At 46.6% G+C, this 21,643-nt stretch overlaps 1 protein-coding gene across 4 annotated transcripts in view; it reads left to right on the forward strand.

Annotated features, from left to right (window-relative positions):
- The window catches only part of LOC117224154 (protein kinase C-binding protein NELL1), a 90,566-nt gene that overhangs the window by 3,673 nt on the left and 65,250 nt on the right, over positions 1 to 21,643 (forward strand). The window lies entirely within an intron of this gene.

Below are 21,643 nucleotides of genomic sequence, written 5' to 3' on the forward strand. Positions count from 1 at the left end.
TCCTCGCGCTGGTCTAAGTGGCCGCACGCGGAAAGTAAACAGCGGGGGCCGGGGCTCGCGAAAAAAAGACGAGACAAATATTCGCGGCATGTTGGCGCCTGGCTGCGTGTCCACCCGGGCATGCAGATACGCGTATTATTAAAATGCTGCTCCGTTTCGCGGCTCCTCGACGCGATCCTCTCTCTCTCTCGTCCTGCCGTTTGCCGGCTGGTTCGCGGAAGAGAGCCCCAAGCCTCGCGCGCGGTCTCTGTCCTCTCGCGAGAACGCTGGATCCTCCCTGGCAAATTGGGTGAAATTCATTAGGAGGAAGCGAGACGGAACGGCCCACTAATTGCGGATGATCCGCTGCCAGCGCTCGCAGCCTAGGCGTGTACGCTCGGCTTTTTAGGTCGGCTTCTTACTCGAAGAACCACTCAAGCTGGTCTGACAGTGACCATATGACGCATTGCGTCAAAATCCAGTGCCGAGGTAACTGTTGCGCGAGATCCGCTCCGTTTGCCCGTTCTGTAAGCCTTCCGATCGATTCCTTTTCTTTTTCTCCTCTCCCCCCTCGCTCTCTCCCTCGCTCGCTCGCTTTATCTATGTATCTAGCTGTCTATCCGCCTTATTTCTCTCTCTCTCTCGCCTCTCTGTTCCTTTCGTTTCTCTGTCTCTTTCGTCTCTCTCTCTCTCTCTCTCTCTCTCTCTTCTCTCTCTCTCTCTCTCTGTCTCTTTTTTCGCGTCAGTCCCTTCCGAATACGTCCGCCCACGGTTTTGTTTCGAACGAATGCCCGACGAGGAATCGATCTTCTGATGGTCGCGTGGCATTCTGCTCGTGCATTACCCGAAACGGCAAAATATTTCGCTCCGGCAGGCGGCTTCGCGGACTCGTTCGGCGCTCCTCGTTCCTGCGTTCGATTTTGTGCACCTGGAAGCCACGGAGTCGGTCTGTGGATCGATGCACACAAGAGTGTGCACGCTCGTTGTGCCGCTCGAATCGCGTCTCGAGGGAAAATCAACGCTTCCCTCTTCTGTCCGCGGAAATTCGAACGGAAAAAATCCCGGTCGATTGTCGAAACTGACCTTCCGACGATGCTTTTATTCGATGATCCAGGGGAAGATTCGCGGCTCCGTTTCATTGATCGTGCACAATCGGAAAGCTTCGAACGGGACACGCTGCGATCCATATATGCGCGATAATAATCGGAGCAAACACGATGGCTGTGCTCGGTTTCGATCGAGTTGCCGAGCCGGTTATCGTGGGCCGACCGAATTGCTGCGCCTTTGGCTTTGTTTCGGGGCGCGATTAATTTCTAGCTTTATCGGATACGGTGTGGTCGATTTGTTTTATTCGTATAGAAGGAGGAACGGAGGAATAAGGGAAACGTGGCGTCGTCTCGTTCCGTTGGATACGGGTCCGCGCACTTAAACTAATACGGGAATCGCAGCGGATAAAGAACGGTACGCGTTGCGCGACACGTACACGCGAAAACGGAAGCGATATATTCTGGAAAGAAGACAAAGGGAGGACGTATATAGAAGGTTTTACACAGTCGTCGCTACGGGAATACGCGTATATTCTTCAACACTGCAACTTACCGAGCTGTTAAAGAAACTAATGTACAGTAATGTCTCTCTAATTGACGCTCAGATTGTCCATTAAAAATGGACAATTTGGGAAGAGAAGATGCGATTGTTCGAGCCTTGTGACTTGTTTTTTATGGTTATCGATTGTCAACAATTATAAAAAAGAAGTGCTGCAAGGCTCGAATAATCGTATCTCCTCTTCCAAAATTGTCCATTTTCGTGCACGATCTGAGCGTCAGTTAGACGCTTAGATTGTCCACTAAAACGGCTAATTTGGTTTATTTTTATAGTCATAAATTGTCCGCAATTATAGAAACGAGTCGCAAGGCTCGAAAAATCGTATCTCCTCTTCCCAAATTGTCCATTTTTGTGGTCAATCTGAGGGCGTCAATTAGAGAGACATTACTGTACTTGGAAATAGATACCTGGAAACGGAAAAAATATTTCTAATACTTAGAAACAACTCGATATTTCGAGGTCAAAATTGTCCGCACCGAGTCGTTCGAACAACGCATTCTCTCACGCGTTATGAGGTGGGGGGGAGGGGGGCCCCGCAATTGCAAATGAGATTTTGCCCCCCTCGGCGGTTCCAGCGTTAATGTAGCCTATAACCCGTGGAACATGGATCAGTGTCCGGTTCTCCGTGTGGTATTTCCCGTGGAAACAGGCTGGCCGGTATCGCGGGGCCCGTGTTTTCCTTGGCCCTCTCCCCGCCCCGGCCGGATTCGTCTGTGACTCGTTCCGGTCGAAACGTGGCGTGTGGCCCGTAGACATCGCCGAGCCGCACCCACGCGCGCTATTTATCTCGTCGTCTGCCGAAGCCAAGTGCCAAGAGTGTATTTTTTCGCATACCGTGCCCCCCTTCCCGGCCCTCCCGTCTCGCGATGCCTCGAGCCGTCTCTCTCGTGCTCTCTCTCCCTCTCTCTCTCGCTTTTCCCTCGCGTCTTGTCTCGCCTCTCCCTGTCCAACCGCGTTCATTCTTCTTCTATTCGTCTATCCGTCTATTTCCGTTCGGTCTCTCTATCCACTTTCCATCTCGCCGACCCCCCTTCGCCGCCTCAGCCCCCCTCGGCGTCGGCGCGCCTTTTTCCGTGATTTACAAGGAAACACGGGCCAGACGAAATAGTGTCGAAGGAAACGGTGCTGCCGACACGGCACTTCTTAAATTTAGATATTTTCGAGCAGGAACTCCTTGCCTCCATCCCCCCGCCCTACCCCCCGCGCGCGATTTAGGAGCGCAGGGATGAAAGCGTGATAATAAAGCTCCTCACTCGCTCTCTTTCGGATCGGCGCGTGGCCTTGGACGCGGAATCTTCCGTCCCAATGAGTCCCCGCGAGCCGACAATCTTTCTCGCGATTCCACCGTTTCGATTTTTTTTTTCGCTCGCGAGGGATTTTTGCAGAGCCGAGGGATTTCTCGATCGGCCGATGCCCAGCGGCGAATAGAATGTAATGTAAGGGTTGCGACGAATTTTTAGAGGTCTGTACCAGTTCGGAAGCATCGACACGTGAAGCTCGCCGCGGCGGGAAACCCGACGGAGGACAAAGGGCCCAATTAGGGAGCGTTTCCACGATTTTATCTGGAAAACGTGGAGCTCGGAATCGCGCCGGTACGATCTAGGGGACTGTTCAGTAGTTCCGCGAACGTTGAACAGCACGTGTCGGGCCACGCTCTGTCGCGATAACGCGAGTGAAATGATTCCGGGAAAGTTCAGCTTTCCGTGATCAAGGTTCGCCGCGGTAACTGCTTGAAAAAAGAACGATTTTTCCTCGTCGATTTTCTTGAAGTTGCAAGCGCGTCGATATTTCGGAAGTTGAACGTTTGGCTGGCCGATCCAGAGAGAAATTTCGCGCTTCGCTAGCTCAAAACTTCCTTCGTTTTCTCGAAAACCACGTTTCTCAATCTCTTATTTAATTTTATAGAAGCGTTTAAAGTTGACCTTTCGGGGACAAAAGCAGCTGTCTTTTCTTCGAACCGCGACTGTTTCCGCAATTATGCAAATTGACATGATGTTTTACACTCGGACATCCCGGAAGCTACCAATGGTGATTGGTGATTGATTGATTGAGCAATCAATGTTCTACGAGAAGGATAATAAATTATGATTATTATTATTCAATTATTATAGCTAAATTAAATTAATTAAATGCATCTGACACTTCTCAATTCCCCCAAACTTTCCACTGCGTCAAATCGCAGCTGCTCAATTTAACCATAAACGCACCTCACTCGCGATCTAAGCCTTCAAAAAAATTCCCTTAAAACTTTAGCTATTTTTTAACTCTTCAAGATAGCGCGGTCTGTTAACGGTTGCCGTTTCTCCGTCTCCATTCCGGCGGAAACGTTCGTCGTCGCATTGGCTCCAGTCTCGTCTCTCGGGCAGATTCTCTCCATCATATAATCTCTGCGGAATCGTTCGCCACGGATTAGCCGAGCGTTGTTATGTCTGGTCGGAAAACAATATTTCACAGGGGTCCACGAGATCGTATTATACCCACGAGGAAAATAACGAAATAAATGCTGTGCGTGCGCCCGCGTACTATGAATAGCCCCGAATCCCTTCTTGTCGGTCATGTTCGACATTAGCATTGCGTAATCGAACGATCTCGATTATACCGGAGCCGATCGGCGAGCATGAGTATTCCCTTCGCCGCCTTCGAGTAAATGCGGACTTCTAAGAAAAACCTCGGATTTCTATGAGCGGCCGCCTCGCATTCGACGGCCATAATTCTTTTCCCGCGGAGGGTGAGTCAGAGACCGTCACACAACGTTCCCCAGTTCCTCGTCTCTTTCTCTCTCTCTCTCTCTCTCTCTCTCTCTCTCTCTCTCTCTCTCTGGAGACACGAGCCTCTCGGCCGATTTTACTTTATCGTAAATTAGATCCTGCCGCCTGGCCGCTAGATCGATACCTATTCGTCACCGTTCCTTGTCGCGGCGCCTCGATCTCTTTCCTCTCTCGATTTCTCTGTCTCGTTGCGGCAACCTTAATTAAGCCATTTCGAGGGAGAAATTCCGACTTCGGTCGAGTGCTCGCTCCTTAGATCGGAATCTCATTTCTCGTGGACAAAACGATATGCCGTATAACGTTGGTCGGGCGTGACGTTAACCCTTTGATGTACCATTTTCTTCGGGGTTACTGCGATCCGAAATTTGTCGGCGAAAGTTGTAGGATGAAATTTACTCGAGCGCTTAAATATTGGCGAGAAGAGATTGGAATTTTAGTCGATTTTTAAAGAACAGAATAACATACATATTTAGTAAGTTAATAACAGAAATATTAAGTGTGGATGTTATTATGTTCTTTAAAACTCCGATAATTGGGAATAAAAAATATTTCTGATGCTTAGAAATCAAATATATTTCTAATGTTTAGAAATCAAATATATTTCTAACACTTAGGAATAAAAAAAGTTAATACTAGCAATTTTCGTCCCGATTCGGACTCGTCAAAGTACGACAACGCGTTAAATTCGCCCGGATCTCGAAAATTCATTTTTCGCTCTTGTTATTATTAGAGCAATAGCATTATTGATTAGCATTATCTCGTAGCATTATTACGTAAAGCATTATTTAGCATTATTTATTTATCAACGGGCACGTTGCCCTCGGTGCACGCTAACTGCGATAGCACGGCGACGCGAGAATGCATTGAGAATGCATATGAGAACGCATTACACAATACGCGCGCATCCGTCGTGAAGGACGTTCCAGTTTTATAGAACAAAATAAGGCATGTTCGGCAAGGCAGGCAGAGTCTGTGGTAACACGGTTGATCGGATTATGTAAGCAATAATTAGTTCTGTATTCTCGGCTGAACGAAAGCAAGATCTCGGCCTGGGTTCACCCCCTCGCGACGTCAATCCACGCTTGCGACGAACGAACGGAGTCGTCAGCTGAATATGCTGACGTCGCTCGTCTTATTTCATTTCTTCGTCGACGATAATTTAGAGCAGGGGTGGTCGAACCCACCCTTCGTTATCTATGTTCATTTCAAATTTACGTTTATTTTTCGCCTTGAAGTACAACTTTTTTTACGATCACTCAACACATACAGGGTAGATATAATTTAAGATACAATTTTAATAATAGTTTAAATATATATTTTTAATATATATAATTTATATATTTATTTTATACATAATTTAATTAAAAATATATATTGAAAATATTTTAAAATACTTTTTACGATCACTCGACACATACAGGGTAGATATAATTTAAGATATAATTTTAATAATAATTTAAATACATATATTTTTAATATATATAATTTATATATATTTATTTTATACATAATTTAGTTAGAAATATGTATTTAAAATATTTAATATTTAAACTTAAAATCTACATAGTTTAAGAAAATATATAATTTAGAAAAACAGGTCGCCCGTAGCGACGAGAAGTTTTTCCACCCCTCTTCAGAGGAAATCCAGGAGCACAGGAAATTTTCTGCCCGCTGTAGGAGATCGGTAACGACGATCGCCGGTGCCAAGAAGGGAAATCTCACAGAGGGTTTATTTTTCCGCGGCTCGCGATGGCCGCTCGTTTATCGGCTAACGCGTCGCCGCGGCTTTAATTAATACTGCCAATGAGGCCGCAGACGTTTCTCGTTTTGGAGAGCGAAGCGGCGGCGCCACCGCGGTGTAACTTTAAAATGGGACGAAGTTTACGCGGTGGCTCGTCGCCGCAGGGTATACTCCGCAGTTGTTTTGCGTCCATCATTCTGAAAAGTTTCTCGCAAGCGGCCTCTCTCTTTCTCTCTCTCTCTCTCTCTTTTTCTGGGCGCCAAAAAATCCGAAATTGTTTTCTCCGTTTCGGCCGCGGGGAGCATTAAATCGTCGCTCGAGGCCCGTTCCGTCCGTCGCCCTCGTTAACGATCGATCACGGGCCCCCGATCCCCGAGAAGTCGCGGAGCAGCACGCTGCACAAACACACCACGACTATTTTCTCCTTTGTTTTCACGCGAGCTTTCCTCATTTCGCTAAATATAAGCTCCTCGGCGGCCTGCGCGAGGGTGGTTTCCCCCGCTCCGACTTGACACCGCGGGATGTTCGATGAATTATCGCAGCGATCGAGCCGAGCTCTGATTGCAAATAAGAATTCCAGCGTCGAATCGGGAAGATGGAAATAAGTGGAACGCGTTCTATTTAATTGGCGCGTCGATCGCCGCATAAAAAGTCTCGAAACTCGCGAAATTGTGGTGTTTGATTTAATCGAATTAAGATCGAGTTGCATCGCGTCGATTAGTTTAGGGTGATAAATTAAATTGAATTAAAAATAATAAATGAAATTAAATTGAAAAGAATAAATGAAATAAAATTAACAAAAATACTTTAAATCAAATTTAAAAAACAAATTACATTAAATTGAAAATAAATGAAATTAAATTGGGGAGATATCGTGGAAGAAATTACGATTCAAATCATTCCGACGCTCGCGCATGGGTGACGTGGCATTCAAAGTGCAGCAAGAAATTCGTAGAAACGCCTTGCACTCGATCAAATATCGCATTGATCAATATTGTCGCGATCGTAAACCAGCCGGTTCGATTAAATGCCACAATTAGCTAGCTCGATGCGATCGCGAGTAACAATTCTAGGCATTGCAACGGCAGATAGTAGGAACACGTTGCGCTTAATCAAATATTCCACCGATCGATACGGTTGTCATCGAATATATTAAACCCGGTATTGTAACAACAGGAAAATACGAGGAACACGTTGCGCTTAATCGAATATTCCACCGATCAATATGGTTGCGATCGAATCTATTAAACGTGTAGCATCGTAACAGCAGAGAGAAATAGGAGAAACGCGTTGCAAATTAACGAATACAATAAATTCTCCCTAATTCGCGCTACAAAAAAGAAAGATTACGCACGAAAAGGCTGTAATAAATAATAATAATAAATAATAAAATAATAATAAACAATATAATAAATAATATAGTAATATAGTAATAATATAATATAATAAATAATATAGTAGTAATATAATATAATAAATAATACAGTAATACAAATTACGAATAATAAATAGTACAAATAATAAATATTAAATTTTTGTTTCAAAGCAGAGCGTCGATTAGGAAGAATTTACTATGAAGCGACGATCAAATCTGTCGACAATCCTAACGGCTTGTTTTCAAGAAAACCGATGGTTTCTATAAAATGCATCGAAGGCAACGCGAAGGGAAGTACCTTGCGGAATAAGGAGGAACTTTAATGCCGGTTGACACGGATACGAGAAGTTTTTACGCGCCCATATCTGGATCATTAGCGACAGTTTAATATCTCGGAGTCGAAAGCCACCCCCCAGTACGTCGTTCTCTCGTCATTTATTGTTGGTACGGCCGGCGTGCCATTCGACGCCAAGAGCCACAAATGTTCCTTGTTCTGGAACTTTTCACGACACGTTTAAGGGCCGGCTTTGTGCGCGACCCGGCGCCAGACCAGCCAGCGGGACTGGTTTATTGTAATGGTTTCGCACATTTACAGTATGATCATTGTACTGTTCCGTCGACCAGCATCATCCGTTCAAGCGCGGAACGACCGGCCGTGGAATAATCGAACCGGCATAAATCGGCGTGTCGTAATAGGCGCGATTAGATACGGTGTTAACGGGGCTTAATTTCGACTTAAAATTTCGGGCTTAAAGACACTCGGTGTCGTGCTTCTCGCGAACGCAATTTCGCTACTAAATACAGGGTGTCCCAAAAATGTCTCGCAATCCGGAAATGGTGGGTTCCTCGGATCACTTGAAGCAACTTCTTCCTTTACAAAAATGTTCTCCGAGGCACCGTTAACGAGTTATTAACGAAAAACAGTGCCCAATGAGAATCGAGTACGGCTGACGCGAGGCGGCCCAGCCAACCAGCGCACGAAGCCCAGTTCCGCTCATTGGCTCGGTCGCCTCGCGCCAACTGAGCTCGCCTCTCATTGATCACCGTTTTTCGTTAATAACTCGTTAACGGTGCCTCGGAGAACATTTTTGTAAAGGAAGAAGTTGCTCCAAATGACCTGAGGACACTGAGGACACCCTTTTTGGGACACCCTGTAGAATACAGTAATGTCTCTCTAATTGACGCTCAGATTGTCCACGAAAATGGTCAATTTTGGAAGAAGAGATACGATTGTTCGAGCCTCGTTGCTCGTTTTTTCGTGGTTATCGATCGTCAGCAACTATAAAAACGCGCTGCGAGGCTCGAATAATCGTATCACCTCACCCCAAACTGTTCATTCTTCTACAAAATCCGAGCGTCAATTAGGGAGACATTACTGTACTATTTTCGCGCGGTCCGCAATTTTCTCGGAGCGACGACGCCTGCGAAATTGCGCGAAATTTTCGCGTTTTCGATCTCGCCGATGCGACGAGCCGAGAAACAATGGTCTTCGAGAGGAAGATCGATCGGGCCGCGGCTTCTCCGGATTAGAATAGAACGGTACCGTCGACGGTACAGAAGCGGAGGCCGCGCACGTTCGACAGATATTCAAATCGAATTCGATCGCGGACGACCTCGAGGCGGCGTCGTGTTCGTCTCGGATCGGTCTCTCGTTTCCAGCCGGGAGTTTCCCGCGCTCGCGTTTCGCCGGCGAAACGTATTCCGCGACGGTTATGCAATCGAATTCGTTCCGATTCGATCCGCGTCGCGAGCGCGCGCACGCCATTCGGTTTTTTTGTCGTCGCGTCAGCAGCCGTCACTTCGAATTACTTAACTTTTCAGCGGCTCGTCGCCGTTTCCGTGACCGGCTCACGTGTGTGTTCTCGCGGCTATAATCCGAGCAACCGAAGCGCCTTCGATATCGTCGCGATCGCGACTCGAATCTCCGGAGAATTCTCTCGCTCCTACAAATCTGGAACGTTTCGACGCGGAAAGTGTCGCGAAAGAGGGTTGCGAAGGCGTGAAAGGAACCGCCGATCACGATCGGGAAATTGATTATCGAGGATTTCAAGGGTCCCGGTCTTCTGAAGTGGTTGAAACGACTCGGTCGGCGCCGAACGAGCGATTATAAAATTTCTGCCGGCGTCGCGGGGCGGAACGGGGGCGCGTAACTTTTCCCGTGGCGAGCGCACAGCGGGGGGAGGGAACCACTTTCTCTGAAAGGAGGCATTATCGTACCTGTCACCGGCGGTTTCCATTCCCGTCCGAAGGGATCCGTTCTTTTCCATTGTCGGGCCTCCTCTCTGAACTGGTTTGAAAATACTGAAGGGCAACCCTTTCCCTCCCCTTACAAAAGACAGCGACCCAAATTCAGGACCCGGATTCGTCGCCGGCGTTCGCGCGACCTCGAAACCCGGCCGCACGATGCGCTCGACGACGAACGACCGCGTACTCGCGCGATGCTGGACTTGTACAGTCATTTTTCTCTAATTCGCGCATTAATTTTGCACAAATATGAACGATTTTGGGGGTGGAGATACGATCGTTCGAGCTTTGCAGCTCTATTTTCATATTTTTATATTCTTATATTATTGTATTCTTATGTTCTTACATTCTTACATTATTATATTCTTATATTCTTATATTCTTGCATTCCTACATTCTTACATTCGTACATTCTTGCATTCTTACATTCCTACATTCTTACATTCTTACTTTCTTACATTCCTACATTCCTGCATTCCTACTACATTCTTACATTCCTGCATTCCTACTACATTCTTACATCCTTACATTCCTACTACATTCTTACATCCTTACATTCCTACATTCCTGCATTCCTACTACATTCTTACATCCTTACATTCCTACATTCCTGCATTCTTACACTATTATATTCTTATATTCTTATATTCTTATATTCGATTCTTGCGGCTCCTTTTAATAGATACCCATCCCCAATAATTATAAAAATTAGAGAGCGCAAATTAGGGAGAAATTACTGTACAAGTCCAGCGAACTCGTCTCTCTATCTGCAAACATAGATAATACAATAATCGCGAATCCCCAAAGAATTCCGCGAAGATAACTCGGTCCCATTGGTCCCTTACAATAATTTCAGGGGGCGTCGAGCAAAAAGCGAATTCTCCCTGTTTCCCGGAGGCCGAAAAAGGCCCGCCACCCCATTAGCTAGTGCGTTAGGTCGCTAATCCCCGGCACGGTGCTCCTCGATCCCAATTAGGCGGTAGTGATTCACGCGGGGTAGCCTTGAACCTTGTCCATTAATTAAATGACGCGAGTTTCGAGGGGAAAGAAGCAGCGGCCGCGTCGCGCGAGGGTTCGCCGAGGGGTGTCGGGGGAGGGGAGTACCAGGGTAGACACCTGCGAGCCGGAGACCACGAGAAATGGTCGAAAAAAATGGTCGACGACGACGTGGACGGTGTATGACAGCTGGTGTCACGGGTGGTGGCCCGACCATGTGCTCTCGGTGCACGCTACCTTTCTCTCCTTCCCTCTTTCTCCCCGTTTCTCGCCGTCTCTGCACCCTCTTCCGTGGCTTATACGCTGGAATAGGCGACGATTCGCGCGGCTATTGGCCACGTTGGTTATTGATCTCGCGATTAAATTCGCCTCGCAACGACAGAGATTACCGGATGCTCGTTTCTTTCTTTCATTTTTTACTCTCCTCGAGGAGCAAGGGCGTCGACTTTCGGACGGATAATCGCGACCCGCACGTGAAAGGAGACGGACGGAGACGTCGACGTCCATTCCGTAATTTGCCGAGCGTTCTCGGTCGCGCGTTATGCGCATAGATATCGGACGTTCGTCCCTCCTGCTTTCCTGCCGCCATACCGGCGATCGGAATTTATTCTACAGCGCCGCCAATGGCCACCGGCCCGTGAATCACGCCCGATTTTAAATTCTCCGGGTCGTGTCGCGCGCGCCTCGAAAATCGGCGATTATTTCTGCGCGGGGGGTTGCGATCATTTCGCGAAAAAATGATGGCGAACTCCAGTTGACCTTGAGCGAATTTCGGGCAGTCGTTGCTGTTATATATATATATAATATTATATATCCGATTGTAATATTAATAATTATAAATAATTTTAGGAAATAAATAATAATAAGTAATAATAATAAATATAGTAAATATAATGAAAATAATATAATACAATATAATAATAAATATAATAAATATAATGAAAATAATATAATACAATATAATAATAAATATAGCAAATATAATGAAAATAATAATAAAATGATAGTAAATAATACAAATAATTACAAACAATATTATCGATATAAACCCACCTAACCGATTGTCAACAACAATAAAAGCGATCCGCAGGGCAGAGCATGAATTAAGGGAGAGAATCTGCCGCAGCGTCGACCGAAATTCGCCGGTTGCCCTCCGGGGCACTGGCCTGGCCTCGTTGAAAGCGAGAGGAACGAGGCCACGCCTACTCACCGCGTTTCACCTAGAGAAATTCAATTTGCTCTCTCTCGGCAGCCGGGTTCTCTACGTTTTCCAGCGAAAAACGCTGAAGCGAATTATACCGAGGGTCTGCGTCGACCTTGGCAAAAATTCGCGTGGAACCGATGGCGGCTCTCTACGATTTGACATCGGCGGGGCGGGAGGGTTGGTCGAGCGCGCACAGCTTATGGTCGTCGCAGTACCGGCACAATCCAGATGCGGTCGCGATTCTAGGTGGCCATGCGATCGCGGCGTAGTTGAAGTTGCCAGCGGCGGTAGCGCGGCGATGATGGCAATGCTTCCGGTGGTGGTGGTGGCGGCGGAGGCGGAGGTGGCGGCGGCGGCGGAGGGCGCTCCGACTGGTCGTTCTGGGAGGGTTGCATAATACACCGAGCATCGAGCTGCCAGGGCGTTGACTTTGCACGGCATTACGTTTCTTACGCTTTGCTTCTCCCCCATTGCTAATATCGGTCCCGCTGCTGCTCGTCTTTTTCGCTCGAGCCCCCGGATTACAGCACCGGGGCTCGGCCGACCGTGCTTTTCCTTTGATTACCACCGTCACCATTACCATCCCAGCCTCGCTCAGACAGTCCGGCAATTTGTCCCTCCTCCCCCCTCCGCTCGTATCCTTCGTCCTCCATCCCCTCGTCTCGTCCGGCGAAATTTCTTTATTTCGACTGAGTTACCGCGACCCTCCCCTTCCCCTTCTTGCTTCGCTCGAAACAAAGTTTCCCCTGTTTTCTTATATGTTCCCCTATTTTTCGTCCCTCTTTATCGGCTCTGGAGCTGGCGCGTTGTCTAAGCAAAAAGAGAAAGAGAGAGAGGGAAGGAGGGGAGGGAGCTACTTTCAATTTCAACGGAGTTACAACACCGTCGGACAGTGAGTAACGCCGCTGTTTGTCGAATAAGGGTTGTATAACCTGATGAGCAATAAGCTTTCAGGGCGTTGAATATCTGCAACGCGTTCCCGCCCGCGCGTCCGTCCGTCCGCCGCCCCTCCCTCGGCCGACGGTGTCGTTGCTCCTGTTTGCACACCCTTAATGCACTTAGCCGATGCGAAAACACTCGGTTCTATAATTCTGCCGAGCGACGAATTACGAGCGCGTACGGGCAGAACAATCGGACCGCGGTATTATTCGTGTGCCGGAGTCGTCGCGCCCTCGAGGCGGAAGAAGCGGGGGGTTGCAACGGCGCGGGTGCCGCGCGAGCGATCCTAAATTCAGGCTTATCGATTCGGGATGACGGTGCGGTTTCTTTAACAGCATGCTGCCGCGAGACGGGACTCGATTTCCCTGGCCACGGACGCGGAATCCTCGCGTGACCTCGCGTGACCCTCGGCTCCGCTTCGTCTCGCGGCCCTCCGCGACGGGGATGAAACCGGTCCCGTTGGTCTAGATTCGCCTAAATCGCGACGAGCCGCGTCAATTAGCAAGTTAGAAGCCTTCGTCTCGATTTCCGGATGCGGAAATCTTCGGCGAGGATTCGCGGCGAAGGCCAGGTTTCGCGCGAAACGCGTCCCGAAATTTTTCGAGCCGGATCACGCTGATTTAAAGCTCATCGTTGGCCCGGTTCGACTCGCCTAAATCTAAATCGCGTCGAGCTGCGTCAATTAGCAAATTAGAAGCCTTCTTCTCGGCTTGGATGCGGAAATCTTCGGCGAGGATTCGCGGCGAAGGCCAGGTTTTGCGCAGATCGCGTTCCGAAATTTGGCCCGGTTCGATTCGCTGAGGACCGCGGTCCCTTTGAAGTTCTCTCGCGGCTCTGTTGTGCGGATCTCAGAGCCCCTTCGGCGGAAATCTGTCTCCGATAGCCGAATTTCGAAGCCGACCGACGACGAGGACGCTCGACGCGTTTTCGCGACGGCGAAAACGCGGCGGCCAGGCGGCGAATCGATCCCCTAAGCCCGCCACATCCGTTCGAGGGCGAACTGGTTCTGTCACGGGCCGCGAAACGTGATATCGCACGGTCGATTTGCAAGCTCGAAGGCGATTCGCAAGCTCCGCGAAGTCAATGCCCCCCCTCGATTACGTTCATTCTGGAGAAAAAAGTGACCCGCGGCGTGCTATCTTGGTCGAAGATCTCTTCCCGATAGCTGAAGAATTTCTACTTATATCGAATGGGGGTGAAGCATAATGAATGGGACGTTGACGTTATCTCGGAAATTATTTTTTAGCTATGTTACGTGTATCTAATCGCGCGTAATTTGAAGCTGGTATCAATTAATAGGCGAATAAAGTAATTTCTCCCTAATTCGCGCTCAAATTGTACACAGAAATGATAATTTGACGATTTGGGAGGAGGAGATACGATTATTCGATTATTTAATATTAATAATATAATATAATATAATATAATATTAAATAATAATATATATATCAATCATATAATATTAATTATTATAATAATATTTATTTACATATTTTATTTACTATATTAATGTAATATTAATTATTATTATATTAATAATATTAGTATATTTTTATTAGTACATTATTATATTAGTATTTAAACAGAATAAAAAATCAGTACTTATAAGATTAATAATAACAAGATCACCGTATTTTGTTACACTGTCTGTCCCATTCACGAACACGTCCGACTCATTCAACGCAACGAATTGATGAATGGGACTAAATGCACTTTCAGAACGAAATTGAAAATAAAGCAATTAAATGTAGCAAAAACCTCGTCGACATTATGCATTCTCATAACAAAAGTACCGATCTTTCGACTGCTTCAAACTAAAATCGGATAGATCGTTATTTCATTTCTTATCTGATCCTAAACAAAACTGTTCCATTCATGGTGCAGTGCTCCGTTACATCTGCAATTCTACGGTTCCGCGGCTTTCCACGGTAGCCTAAACGCCGACGATCTCTCTCTCGAATCGTCCGATCATGCCGAGGACAAACTGGCGGTGTGTCGTTAACGTTCCATTAATTTCTGTAGCGGCAGTGAAAAAGCGCTCGCTCGGATCCGCGGCGGGTCCCGGTGTCGCAGAAACGATCATGAATCGGCTGTGTGTGTGGGCCCCATTGAACAGGAGTGCCTAACTTCGGTGGTCCCGGGGGCAAAAAGTCGGGTCCCGGGAACCGTCTCCTCTCGCGCTCCTCTCTTACGGGCGAGGCACAATCGACCTTTATACGCCTCGATGACCTCCGTATATATATGTCCTCGCCTGGATGTCATATTACTTATTGATACCGACGGAATCCGATGCGTGGCTGATATATTACAGAATGCGCCGACCCTCTTAAATGGAGGCAATATTGGCCGGCTGATTTGGCAGTGGATCAAGCTGGGCGGTGAATCAACCGGCGGTCCTTTGTGCTCGCTCCGAAGCGCCGCGCCGCGCCACGATTCGAATCCGAATTCCCCGATGGTGATGTCACGATTTCGATTGGCGAGGAGATCCGCGGCCGTGAGAACTACGAAACCGAGCCACGACCATAATCTCGGCCCTTAGCGCCGCCACGATACAATTGACCCGACGCGGCGCGGCGCGTCCCAAAGGTACAGAAATGTCTCCCGAATTCGCGCACGAAAATGTCTCCCGATTGCGCACGAAAATATACAATCCGTGCGTTTCAAGGCGAAAATCAAATTAAATTTATTGCGTACGCTTTTTTCTATCGTTTCATTCACTTTTTAACAGAAAGAAATTTAATATTTCTTATTCGATAAATATAAAGTTAGTTGTACCCGAAGCCAAAGGCACCACAGTAATTGGTCACTCCACAGGAACCGGTTCCGTGATGTTTGAATTCGAAGTGATAAAAATTAATTAAGAAAACGGGACATTCTTTCCGGCAACCCCTATAAAATGAGATCCGTTTATTCTTAATAAGTAGTTGTTCCACTACTCTGTTGCTATATATTTTTAAAAAAGAACATAATTTCCCTTAATCGATACGATAATGCAGACAGGATTATTCTCAGCAATTTTACTTACAGTATTTCCAAGAAGCTTTTCTAAAATAATGCCACATATTTTCCGAAGAGAACGAAACGTCATTTGCCGGCTTCAACGACAGAAATAGGTGGGTGGCTCCAAGGGGGATGATCTTCGGCAATTTTCACAAAACACTTCCGGCACGTTGCTACACATGTTCGCGAAGCGGAGAAAATTTCGTTCGATCGATCGAGAAGTGCTCCGCGGCGGAAATACCGGAGGAAAATGGTGGTCTTCCGGGTCGGCGATCGGCGGAGGCCGAAGCCTAATTGCTTCATCCCTCGGAGACGGTCCCTCGAGGGGCGAATAATATTTGAACGAAAAGAAATTGCATAGGTGAGGCAGCTAGAGAGTCGAGTGACCTCCTGCCCCCGGCCTATCGCCCCTTATATCCACCGTTCTCCTCGTGGCACCCTCGTGGCACACGCCCCTCTCCGGCTTGCCACCGCCGCTGCTGCCACGTCCCCGTCCCGTCGCCGTCCCCGGCCCCGGCCCCCGCGAGCCCAGCTTTTTCTCGGGGGTTCATCGATCGCCCCCAATCACCCACACCTGCCATCTTGCCTCTCTCTATCCCCTTAAAAGCCCGAAAGCTTTCTTACCTCCTCGACTCCTCGTTTTCTTTTTCTCGATTCGCTTTTTCTCGTCGATGCTCCGCCACCTCCGACCGCTTTATCGGTTGCTCGCGGGGCTGTGGCCAACCGCCACCCCCGCATCGCGTCAGCCACATCTAGAATTTCGAATTTTTCGGACGATCTGCGAGGGGTTGATTTCTTCTCGCAGGAAAGGTCGATCGGGTCCGTTCACTTCTTCGGGCCCAAACGGTACGAATTCTTTTGTACGACGACCTCGATCTGTTCAACCCTTCCCTGACACCCTGGGTCGAAATGTTTCACATTTTTTTTTTAGAGAAAATGATGTTGTCGTGGGAAGGGTGAAATTAATAATTAAAGGGAGGTTACGGACTACGAAGCTAAAAGGGAGGTCATTTTTAGAGCATCTTGGTAACAAAAGCAAGTGAGATAGTAATCTAGGTTTTAATATATTATATTATGTATCATTCGAGTGCAACAAAGATTATATATTACTTTATTTTATCGTCTACTTATTAAGAATAAACGGATCTCATTTTATAGGGGTTGTCGACAAAAATGTCCTACTTTTTTAAATCAATTTTTAGCATTTTGAATTCGAACATCACGATTACGAAAGGCATTTTTTAAATAATCGTTGTAGGCTCGGATAAGAAAGTTAAAAAACGAGAGTTTATTATTTCTTTTTCGTCATCCCAAGTAATAGATAAAAAAGGCAGTCCAGTCATCGTCTAGTATACCAGTTCCTCTGGCACCTAAAAAAAAATTCAAGTCATTTAGTTGAGTCTTAAAAAAGTTATCACGTTTTAAAAGCTGTACGAACACTTTTGCGGGCGACTGTACGCGTTCCGCATAGAAAATGTGATAGCGGAGGATTAATGAAAAATTTGCTTTGCAGCGGCAATTACTTGGGTTCCGTTGAATTTGATCTTTCCGTTTAAAGCTCTTTATCGGAGAGAAGTTTCTCATGGTAAAAGAGTTCTCGCGTTCGGATTAATGGTGCTCGTTAACGCAAGAAAATTTCTTTTAATTGTTGCCAGGTATTTTTAGCCGTTGCTCTGTTTGCACTAGGGAAACAATCGGTGTTTGAACTTTGACTCGTGTAGGCTGCACGCTTTCCCGTTTCCCTCTGCCTCTCCCTCTCTCTCTCTCTCTCTCTCTCTCTCTCTCACCGTTTTTCACATTCTTTCAGTTTCTCGAGCACCATCTCGGCCTCGGTTCTAGTCTCTTTATCTTCCGCAAACACAAACTTTCATTTCACGGCTTTGTTCTCTTCATCCCTTATTCCATTCCCGGATCAGTCGACCGTAATTCCACCTCACTTTCCATCGAAATTAGTTTCCCTCCCTACACCGTTTCGAGAAGAATCGCGCTGCAAATTGTCTTTCTGGCTGCGCCGATTACATACTTTCATTCATTCTCACTGCCATCATCCTCGCAAAGAACACTGGGTATATGTCCTCCTTCGATTTTCTTTTTTATAGCCGTGGTAAATTGAATTATCGCCGATTTAAGAGAGAAAAAGCACGTTTCGCTTAGTTTCTTGTGTTTGGGAGACAGGGGATTCTTATGTCCTCTCTTATATTCTTATATTTTTATATTCTTATGTTCTTACATTTTTACATTTTTACATTCTTATATTCTTATATTCTTATATTCTTACATTCCTACATATCTGCATTCTTAAATTCCTACATTCTTGCATTCTTACATTCTTGTATTCCTACATTTCTGCATTCTTACATTCCTACATTCCTGCATTCTTACATTCTTATATTCGTACATTCTTACATTTCTACATTTCTGCATTCTTACATTCTAACATTCTTACATTCTTACATTCTTACATTCTTACATTCTTACATTCCTACATTCTTATATTCTTACATTCTTACATACTTATACATCTTACATTCCACTTTTGTGTACAATCTAAGAGTCAATTAGGGAAAAGATACTGTAATAGGAGTCACTGTATGCGAAAACGAAAAGATCGGAGCGAAATCCTTACCTCCTATTCGTTGCCAGTGAAAAAGGCTATCAATATCTCATAAATCCCAAAAATCACATCTTCCCGAAAACAAGTTCCGAGCCATAGGTGGTAACGTTCGACAGATTGGAGACGATCGACGACGATTGCCGAAATCGAAGTCGACCGATCGCCGGCCGTAGGTGGCGGCGGGGACTATTAATGGTTGTCGCGGCTGCGAACAGCAATTGCCGTTAATTACTCGGGCACGCATCCTCGGCAATTGAGGCTCGTTTCTGCGCCACCCTTCGAGTTCGCCACCGTGCCACCGCGCTCTCCAACACACTTCGCTCCGAAGCACACGCATTTGGTAAGGTCACGGTCACAGCAGCGGCAGCATCGACAGTGGCAGCAGCAGTGGCAGCAGCAGCAGCAGCACGACCGAGCTTCAGAAATTTCAGTCTGCGGCTGACTCTGTGCCTATACGGCCGCGCCACTCCATTCCAACCCAATTCCTTTTCTTTCACGAGCCCCCACCCCCTGCAACGCAGACCCTGGACGATTTCCAACTGGCTCGACGGAAATTCATTTTCACGGAGGGGCGGCTCTCGGCCCCTTAAAAATACGGAAATGGAAGTGACCAGTCGAATAGACTGTTTCCCCCCTCCCCACCACCCCTTTCGGATTTTCTAGGAACGGTTGAACAGCTTCGTTATTTTTCATCGCGCCGATGCGTCGCGTCCCGATAGCCCCGATTGGAAAATAAATTTTTTTTTGGGAGCAGTGGAGAAGCGAAAATTTCCAGCTTGTTACAGTAATGTCTCCCTAATTGACGCTTGGATTGTGCAGAAAAATGGACAATTTGGGGAGGAGGAGATACGATTATTCGTGCCGTAGCGGCTCGTTTTTATAGTTGTTGACAATTCGTGGCTATGAAAATGGACCGCAAGGATCGAATGATCGTATCTCTCCTCTTCTCCAAATTATCCATTTGTCTGCACAATCTGAGCGTCAGTTAGGGAGACATATCTCGTTTCACGTGGTTGTTTTGTCGGGAACGCCTAGAGCCAGGTGTTTGCATAGCTCGAATTGAATTAATTATCGCAGGAAGGAACTGGTGATCGACTTTGCATGTGAAATATGCAGAACGTCGTTCGTTCCCGGGACGAGGACGGTCGACGAGCGCGCGAAAGAAAGCGAGAGAGAAAGAGAGAAAGAGAGAGAAAGAGAGAGATTGAAAAAAGCATTTAGCAGTCGGGAGGACCGCGTTTGTACACACCGGGTCCCGTTCCCAAGAGAACGACTCGTCTTCGATTGCGATTCAACGAGCGTGCCGATGACGAAGGAAAATTAAATCATCGCGACCAGACCCGACGAACAATTATGCAATGCGCGGCATAGAAATCGGCGACGCTAGAGCAACGCTAGACCGCGATCGGTATTGATATGCGATCACGGTGGTGAGGGGAGGGGAAGCGAAACGGAAACGTCACGGGGCCGTGATAAGCGTTAATGCTTCTCCTGGTCGGTGTCACGGTGTTTCGCACAGTCCCATTTGCCGATGGGGGTAGCAGATTTACATTTTTTCCATGCGATAACACTCGCTCCGGTGCCTTCTTTCGGTATCGCGCTGTTTAGATATGCACGAAAGTTTTCCTTAAAAGTCGCCTGGTTATACGCCGGCTTGGGGGTCACGATCGAACGGGGCCGTGCGATTTGTAAACTCGGCCTGCAATCGGTGTGTACGGCTTGCGGAAGTCATACCTCTGTCGAGCTACAAACGCAATTACGAGCGTACAATGAGCACTGAAAACGGCTAGACGGCTGGCACGTTCGTGGGAATCGGTGGACCGAAAGAGTTCATTTTGTCGGAAATAGGGTAATTTTTTCCTAATTTGTGCTCGATTGCCTTGCAGCTCTTTTCTTGTGTTCTTAAGTGATTATATTCTTATATTCTTGTATTCTTATATTTTTATATTCTTATATTCTTATATTCTTATATTTTTATATTTTCATATCCTTATATTCTTATACTTTTATATTTTTATATTCTTATATTCTCATATATTCTCATATTCTTATATTCTCATATTCTCATATTCTTATATTCTTATATTCTCATATATTCTCATATTCTTATATTCTCATATTCTCATATTCTTATATTCTTATATTCTCATATACTTAAAATTCTTATATTCTTATATTCTTACATTTTTTTTTTCTTACATTCTTATATTCCTACATTCTTACATACCTACATTCCAACATTCCTATATTCTTACATTCCTAAGAGAATGTAAGAGAATGTAAGAATGTAAGAATGTAGAAATGTTGGAATGTAGAAATGTTGGAATGTAGTAATGTAGTAATGTAGGAATGTTGGAATGTTGGAATGTAGGAATGTTGTTGTCCTCTTCCCAAATTATCTATTTATCTACACGATCCAAGCGCGAATTAAGGCGAAATTACTGCAATTACCAACACATTCCCATAGGACTATGCAAACCACGGTTACAAATCGCCAAAAATAACATTCTCTTCAGCTCGTCAGAGTCTCGTTAGTATATTGTCCCTCCGCAGATCCGTCGCTCGAACCGAAAAGATTTGGAAGTTGTACGTCCGGATGCAATCGGAATGGCGTCGAGCACTTCCGGTCGCGGTATTCGGCGGGTCGTAATACTATATATGGCTCTCGTCCGTCACGCTGCGACGGATACGACGCACGCAATTTTCTAGGTCGACGCGGCGCAGCAGGGAAGGTCAGGATTGGTTCAAGTCCAAGCGAGCGATCGTCGTGGCCGTCGGCGTCGACGGCAAACGCGTTCACTTCGTCGCTAGTCGATCTATAATTAGCGAATTTCCACGGAGCGCCTCGTTGCTCGCTGGAAAGAGAGAGAGAGAAAAAGAGCGAGAGAAAGAGAGACACACCGAGCGACGTCGCGTCCGCGTCCCTCTCCGGCTTCTTCTTCTTCGTTCGATTCGTCAACGGATCCGCTAAATCGCTCCGAACCCCCAACAGCGGCGTAAATAAGTATCTCGGGATCGCGGGGCCTTATCCGAAGCGACTCGCCTCGACTTTTCATCTAAAAATACCTGGGAGACTCGCACGAATCAACGGGCGCCTCTCGGTCGACCCTAGCTAGGTCTAGGTTTCGGATCTAATCCAGTCCGGCTCCTGTTCTCCGGTCCCTAAGCCGGCTATTAA

This window comes from Megalopta genalis, chromosome 13 (genome assembly GCF_051020955.1).
Source record: "Megalopta genalis isolate 19385.01 chromosome 13, iyMegGena1_principal, whole genome shotgun sequence".
NCBI classification, from domain to species: domain Eukaryota; kingdom Metazoa; phylum Arthropoda; class Insecta; order Hymenoptera; family Halictidae; genus Megalopta; species Megalopta genalis.